Consider the following 8,203-nt stretch of genomic DNA (forward strand, 5'->3'; position numbering starts at 1 on the left):
GTATAGTTCAGTCCTGGGGCTATTCCCAGGACTGAAACATACATTGAATATATATATATATATATATATATATCAATGAGTACATATGTCATGTCTACCTATGCCAACAAGAGAATTGGTTATTTTCCATACTTGTGTGGGTGTTTTCATTGAGCATTGTTTAAATGGACACATTGTACATAAACAAGTACATGTGATCCCTTTTATTTATACCATAAGATATTTTAACATAATTCTAAAACCAATTAACCCGAGTCAGATGCCATCATTAACATTCCCCCTGTTTCTCCTTCGCAGGCGACAGGAAGCAGAGGATCGAGAGCCGAGCGTCATGCCACCAATCGCCTGATGCTTGGAATTCCCGAAGGTGCCTCAAAGCCCCTGTACCCAGACGCCCAGGATTCCAGTCTCACGCCCTTGCCCCCCGTTCAGATGCAGAGCCCAAGTCCTCCGCTACCGCGGTGTGAAACAGAGCTTTCTTCGGGATACTCCAGCCGCCGCTGGTTGCCCCTCCGCGGGGAACACGACCATAGGAAAGGAGATCTGGTGTGACAGTTGTATCGCTTTGGAATTGTTCTCCTCCTCCTCCTCCCCCTCCTACTCATCTATTCGACCTTACACTTTTCTTAATCTTGCTCCTTTCCTTTATGGATACTCGTCTCTCTCTCTCTCTCTCTCTCTCTCTCTCTCTATTAAGAGGAAAATCGCACACAAAGGAGGAAAAGAAGAGGACATGAATAAAGAAGACCTAAGGGGACCCCCCCCCCCTTCAGGCCTAGAAGACGAAGGACACTGGAGTGCCCTTGCAGCTCCAGAATTTATAGTGGAATCCCAGGCCGTGTCCTGGACTTGTCCGCCACCAGATGGAGGGCAGTGTCATACGGAAGGCTAAACTACAAGGACAAAACGCCTAGCAAAACAGCCAAGGACTCCGAATTAGCCAAGGCCCTCGGAATGAGAATTGGCATAAATACATTTATGCTTTATAGAGGACAGTGAAAGTGTTAGCCCGAGTGACTAAGACTAATTTATTTTTAGATAATATAAGAAGTGTCCGTTAGTGATTTTCATAGGAGGCCATTAACAGTAAATCATGTATACAGTAAAAAAGTACAGTTCTTATCTCCCCTCCCCCCTCCCATAGGTACAAGTCAAAATGCCTGGATGCGTTCATTTGTTATGTATATAAATATATACAGCGCCTGGAAAGAAGGGCGAACGAGAGTGTGCGGGAATGTTAGATCGTTATTTCATAATAAAACTAACAATAAAAAAACAAATTTTTTTGTACTTCACTGTGAAACTATTGCAGTTTTTTTCATTTCTCTTAATTTCACGTCTCTTTTAGACCGGCATCCATTTGAAAGTAGTTATTTATTTCTTGATTTCGTACTGTGTTTGAATTTCAGCTATCTCTCGCCATCACGTGAAATGTCTATGTATATATATAAAAGGCCTACCGCCGCATATGACTGACATTAATAAGTGCTATTATAATACATTCTTCAAGAAATAGCGAAAAAAACTGGACTTAGATTCTCTGAATGTTTTGTAGTTACGGTGTCTAAATAGTGATTGTGAGTGATTGAGTGGGAGCACTCAGACCTGTAAATAAATATTAATATCTCAAGTGTCTTTATAATCGTATGTGAATTATTATGAAAATGCCTGTAACTAATGATTAGAAAGAGGACCGTTTTTTTCTGAAATGAGGCTATCCTTATCCATGAAAATTTAAAGGGAAGTTATCTATTTATTTATCTATGAACTAATCTATCTATTAACATACCTATTTCAATAAGTTTTCATTTTCATTTGAATATTTTTTATACGTATCTTGGATTTCCTCAACCAGTGATAAGCGTTAATTTGTCTATCTATTTATTTGTTCCAATATGTTTTCATTTTTATCTGAATAGATTCTCCTCGATAATCTTGGGTTTCATCAATCACTGGTCACATAAAAGCGAAGTCCTTTCAATCCAGAAAAAAGGTTGATAAAGAAAGAATAAAAACTGACATTAAAAAAAATAACACAAGAGGTTATTTCAAATGCAGTTCATCAAGAAAGTTTTAAATTGTCTTTAAGGTGATTCGCTAATTGGTCCAATTAGATTGGTTAACTGTCGAGTCGAAATTAAATTTTCTTCGAAATGCTTCTAGCTTTTTTAAATGTGATTTTTTAAATTGTTTTTTTAACCAGAGCAATGGATTTCCTTCGATGTAGTAGACGTTTTATTTGCAATGTACAACGTCGCTTTCATTTTCGCCATCTGGGTAAATAAAGATTTGATTCCGAAATCCCGGGGCAATCCCAGCGGACGTTCCCTCTTCTGGCACTGGTGAATATGACAGTACCTTCGACCCGCTTGCGTCGTTTCTCATCGCCGGCACCACCGCCGCCGCCGCCGTTGCTGCTGCTGTCATCTCCTCCACAAAGCGAAATATGAAAATCCATGACTATTCGGGAAAGGTGTGACTGACGCTGCGAAAATGCATAGAACACAGCGACACAATATTTCAGGCGGAGCGACGACACTGCGACAAGAGGTCTGAGGATTGACCTCTGAATGAAAACAAGGAAAATGACAAGGGATGTTTTCCAAACCATCCATTAGCATCTGATTAAGTGCTTGTAGCTGGTCGACAGTCATTTGTTCGAGGGATCTCATTGGGGCCATCATTTGCCGAGAAAGAATTTCTTACCGGGATGCGTTCATGGAATCATTTACATACAGTCCTATCAGAAAGATGTATATTTTGCATTTTCAGCTTCTAAGGTAGAACTATATTACGCCCATTGATAATAAAGATTTAATCATCGAAGGTTCAATACTTTATTACAACTATAAGGCCGATTAATAACTCCCCTTTATCATTTGAGAAGATCACATACATGTACCTTTTAAATTCTATGTGCCTCTATCTGAGTCCCTCTAGTCTTTCCATCGTTTCCAAGACTGACAGCAAGAGATGGACGCAGATTGAGCTGGATACATGTTCAACGCGGGAAATGTGCTATGTTTAGCGGGAATTGTACCGTGTTTGGCTGGAAATGTGCCGTCACCCAATCATGAGCGACGTGCAATTGGCGCGAAATCTGGCCTTATCCAATAGCGAACAATATTCCCTTTGCCGCCCGCTGTTGCATGTATTATCAACTTTGCAGTGCATGGCTGGCGATGATATACGAGATCACAAGGGGGTTATGCGAAGCGGTGTTTCAATACACACAATATTATGATACAGGCCCGTTAAGCAACACATAGAACGTATTCCCTCTGGGTTGAATTGTCATTTCATTTTCTGTGCTGTGGATATCTCTCGCCTCTTGTCTTTCGACATCAATGCTGTTATTTCTAAATGGACTGATTGCGTTCATGTATGATTTCTATTTACAATATCTTTATTTCTTTCATTAATCGTAATCATGTATAATTATTTTAAATGATTGGCATAAAAAGAAGGGATTAGTTATTCTTTTTCTAAATGGGTATTTAAAAAAACCACGACCCCTCATCTTTTTCATCGTCCTCTTTTTCTTTCCCTTTGTTGAGCTATTGTGGCTAAGGAAGTAATTTGTCTTTTCAAAAGAGAAACAAGGTCGAGACAACAAAACTATGAGAAGGAGATGGGTTTAAAAAGAAGATATACTTCTTAGTACATCGTTTATTATCAGCAAAGCGCCTCCCCCTCACCCCCCCCCCTTCCCCCACAAAAAAATCAAGTCTACACAACACTATACGCACTGCTCAACATAACTACAATAACCTGTATTCACGTGGAGGCCAATTAAGTACCCTTTCTCGTGTAATCATTACAGCCACCATTACAAACCAAATTCAGTTCCAGATTAAATTATAAACAGCTGTATGCGACGTCTCTCATTGGCCGTCATTGTATGAGAGAAAACTTATTTACAATGACATGCCATGAGGTATAATTATGATAATGAAAATCCGGCTTGTCATTACGCATGCCGGCGAAGTGGTTATTGTCCCTTTGAAGAAGAGACCGATTAGGGCCAATTGTTATCAATGTTGTTGTTGTTATATTACAGTCAGGTTTATTTAGCTCTCTCACTCCCTCTCCACACCCACACATAATATATATATATATATATATATATGTATATATATATATATACATATATATGTATATATATATATATATATATATACAGTATATATATATATATATATATAGGATCCAATGTGCCATTACGTCGAGCCCTGCTTCAATAGTCTTTGTCAAGGGTGTTGAGGGATCTAGAAACCATATTTCTAACTACAAGCGTTTATCTTCGATTTTCTTTATTTTACATTTGGCTCCTGAATGTTACCTGTGAACAGAGAGAGAGAGAGAGAGAGAGAGAGAGAGAGAGAGTGTGTGTGTGTGTGATTATGATTCATTTGCTTTGGCGATTGAGATTACTCAATTAACTTTAGACTGACGAGAATTTTTTCCCGCATTTCATGCTTGCCTAGTTATCATTATCAAAATGTGCTTCATACACGTGGCGAAACATAATTCTTCTTGAATTGTATCAAACAATTCTGTATGATTATAACTTGTATGAATTCATCCGTTCGTATGTATTCACATACACACACAATGTGTATACATGTATATATGTATATATATACATATATATATATATATACATATAATATATATATATATATATATACATATATATATATATATATATCTATGTATATATATACATATATATATATATATATATATACACACGCTCACTTGCATCCTATTATGAGGTAGTCGATATCGCTAATAAGACTGAAGTACAAACTCCAATAAAATCTTCATTTTCCCTTTTGTGGCTATATTTACACACACATACATACACACACGCATATATATATATATATATATATATGTATGTATATATATATAAGTGTATGTGTAAAAACAAATTTCAAATTTTCTTTTATGAAAAAGAAGTACTTTTCCTTTTTCTTCTATAATTTCATTGAACTCCTGATCATTACTCGCTCAATCTACAGATATTTAACATAAACTTTTAATGGAGTTGTTATTCCAAGAAGTGTCTTTACATGGAAAATTATAACTTACACAGACGTGATTTATTTCCATTTGATTCGTTTGTGTTTTTGTTTACGTGTAAGTGTGAGGTTGCACGAATGTTATTTGTTTTTTTGTGCTATTCACATCAGTGTTTATCCTTCGTAATTCCCACGGAGTATTTGTCTTGTTTCCCTTTGCGTATAATGATTGGTCCTGTTTTCACATGTGTTGTTTTATTCTGTCGTTGTTATGTGAGTGTTCAATCTGAAGTTTGAGTCGTGCCTTCCTCAGTGTGTCTGTTATCTTACCCCTATAATAGAGAGCAAGTGTCTAGCTTTATACACACACACACACACACACACACATATATATATATAATATATATATATATATATATATATATATAGATAGATAGATAGATAGATAGATAGATAGATAGATATATAGATATATATATGTATATATATATATATATATATATATATTATATATATATGTATAAAATATATATATATATATATATATATGCATATCTATTTATATTTATAACATATATATATATATATTTATATACATATATACATATATATATATATCTATATATATATATATACATATAGATGTATATCTCTCACAAATTGCCCTAACTTCCGTGTAGTAGTTAGGAAAGGGGGTGGAGGTGGGAATTGTTGAATCTCCTGTGTGTGTATATATCCATAAAAAAAAATCTCCAGCCTTCATTTTGACGGGTCGCGTACACTAGTTATGAATATAAACCACAGGTTCTTTGTGTATGTTTTCGTCTCTAAAGGGGAGTTTGATTCTTTACACTCATTTCCCCTTAAGATTATTTTTTTTTCTGTACTTGGCGTAGCATTTCTTGTAATCAACCTAAAGAAATTATTAATCGCCAGACTACCAAAACGGAGCGAACCCGTTAACCAACCAGATTGATCAGTCATTCATAGAATTTGAATGTCTCTGTTTCCCAATTATTCTAGACTGCATTTTTTTTAGTTTGTGAGACTGATTTCTCTCGATCTGCCCCTTTGAGAAAAAATAAACAAACTCCGTCTTCGCCTTGACCAAAAGAAGGGATTAAAAAAAAAGAAAAAAAAAACTGCTACATTATAAATTCGTGCGAGCAGCTGAAGGTCGTAATAAAGTTTAAGATGACAACTTTGAGTGCATGATTTAGAACAAAATAAAATGGCTGTTGATGAGTGCGTGTATGTATGTTTCTAAATTTATGATGGGATGCATCAGTTACCAAACTTATCCAAGATCTTTCTGCTTTAGAATAGTTTTGACTTAAAAGAACCCCACTCCTCTCTTTCTTTCTCTCTTACACACAATAACTCATTTGTAAATTTTAGTTAAAAATTTTTTCCTTAAAATTCTCTCTCTCTCTCTCTCTCTCTCTCTCTCTCTCTCTCTCTCTCTCTATTCACCATGATACACCGAAAAGCATCAGAGTCTGTGAAAAAAGACTATAAAACAGCTTCAACGGAGTCAAAGAGGTCACTCCCATTAGGGCATATGAAACGTTATGATAGCAAATCAAACATACAAACCGGAACCACAAACCAAATTTAATTCAGAATCCCATTATATGGCACAGTCTAAGTGCCAACCCTCTTGCGTCTATCTTCAATTTTTCTTCTTATTATCATTATGTCTTCTCATCATTAACATAAATATGGATATAATTATTATCACCATTTTCTCCTTTTCATTATCATTATAAGTTCTTCATAATCTTACCATTACTATTATCACCAATTTTTTATTTACTTCCCTGCGAGAAGATATTGTAAAACAATTGATAGTTAGGGCAAAAAGACCAACTATGAAAAATAAATAAATCTGATGGACAAACAAAAGATTTAATTTCAATTAATCAACTCTAAAAATACACCATTACTGGGTAGTGGGATCTGGGGCCATCTTGGGCTACTCGTAAATATCACGAAACGTTCTGAAGAAAATGATATTTCTCTCGGAATTTTATATTCTGGAATCTAGAGAATGCATCAAATGCAAATATTCCAGTTTATTAACGATAAAATAGCAGTGACGCCAGCAAAATTGTAGTAACTTTTAAAGTGTGTAAATATTGCTATTTGTAATAAGTAAAACAAAAAGAATTTATGTTTTATTTAACCTTTGAAAACACATACATGCATACATTCATACATACATACACACATATATTTATATACACACATATATATATATACATATATATACACACATATAAATATACATATATATATACATACATATATATATATATATATATATACACACATATATATACATACATAATATATATATATATATATATATATATATATACAATTAAAGTATTATGTATCTGCAATTATCAATTCTTGCTCAGAGATATGGATCTCCTCATACAAATTAATAACCCTGTACTCAAGCAAATATACGTTCATGACTGTGTATATTTTTATGCACGTACGTACAAATATACTTATATCTTATCCTCATTATACTTCGAGAATACGAAGTGGGTTACTTATGCATTAGAGACCCAAAGAAAATGAACCAATAGAGCTTTTTTTTTTTTTTTTTTTTTTTTTGCTCCTGTTTCCTGATTCTTTTACCCACTCCTCATCTGAGGGGCACCTGGTGCTTTTCCCTCCTGAAAGTATTAAGTAATAAGTGACCAAGTCATCTGTCATCCCAAAACACGAGAGAGAGAGAGAGAGAGAGAGAGAGAGAGAGAGAGAGAGAGAGAGAGAGAATATCCAACTCATATCTTGGGCATCATTTAAGAACTAACGAGAATATCCAACTCATATCTTGGACATTATTTAAGAACTCTCTCTCTCTCTCTCTCTCTCTCTCTCTCTCTCTCTCTCTCTCAGGAACCCCAAGTTCGAGGGATATACACAAATGGTAAATTTACTTTGGCTTTCACCGTGTACCTGAATTTTTTTTCACCTTCCATTTATGATATGTTCTCATCAACTACACATAGACACAATTAACGTTCCTTGAGAGTAAATGACTTATACTTGCAATGTCTCGATTCTCTCTAACGAATTTCAATAGCTTTTCATGCCCCATATGGCACTCGACCTTACTCTTTTTACTGCTACGATCTAATGTATTTTACGGCAACACC

The 8,203-nt window shown here is 35.1% G+C and overlaps 1 pseudogene; it reads left to right on the forward strand.

Annotated features, from left to right (window-relative positions):
• Positions 1 to 665, forward strand: part of LOC137649693 (T-cell leukemia homeobox protein 3-like) — an 84,152-nt pseudogene extending 83,487 nt beyond the window's left edge.
• The last annotated feature ends 7,538 nt before the right edge of the window (positions 666 to 8,203 follow it).

This window comes from Palaemon carinicauda, chromosome 11 (genome assembly GCF_036898095.1).
Source record: "Palaemon carinicauda isolate YSFRI2023 chromosome 11, ASM3689809v2, whole genome shotgun sequence".
Taxonomy (NCBI): domain Eukaryota; kingdom Metazoa; phylum Arthropoda; class Malacostraca; order Decapoda; family Palaemonidae; genus Palaemon; species Palaemon carinicauda.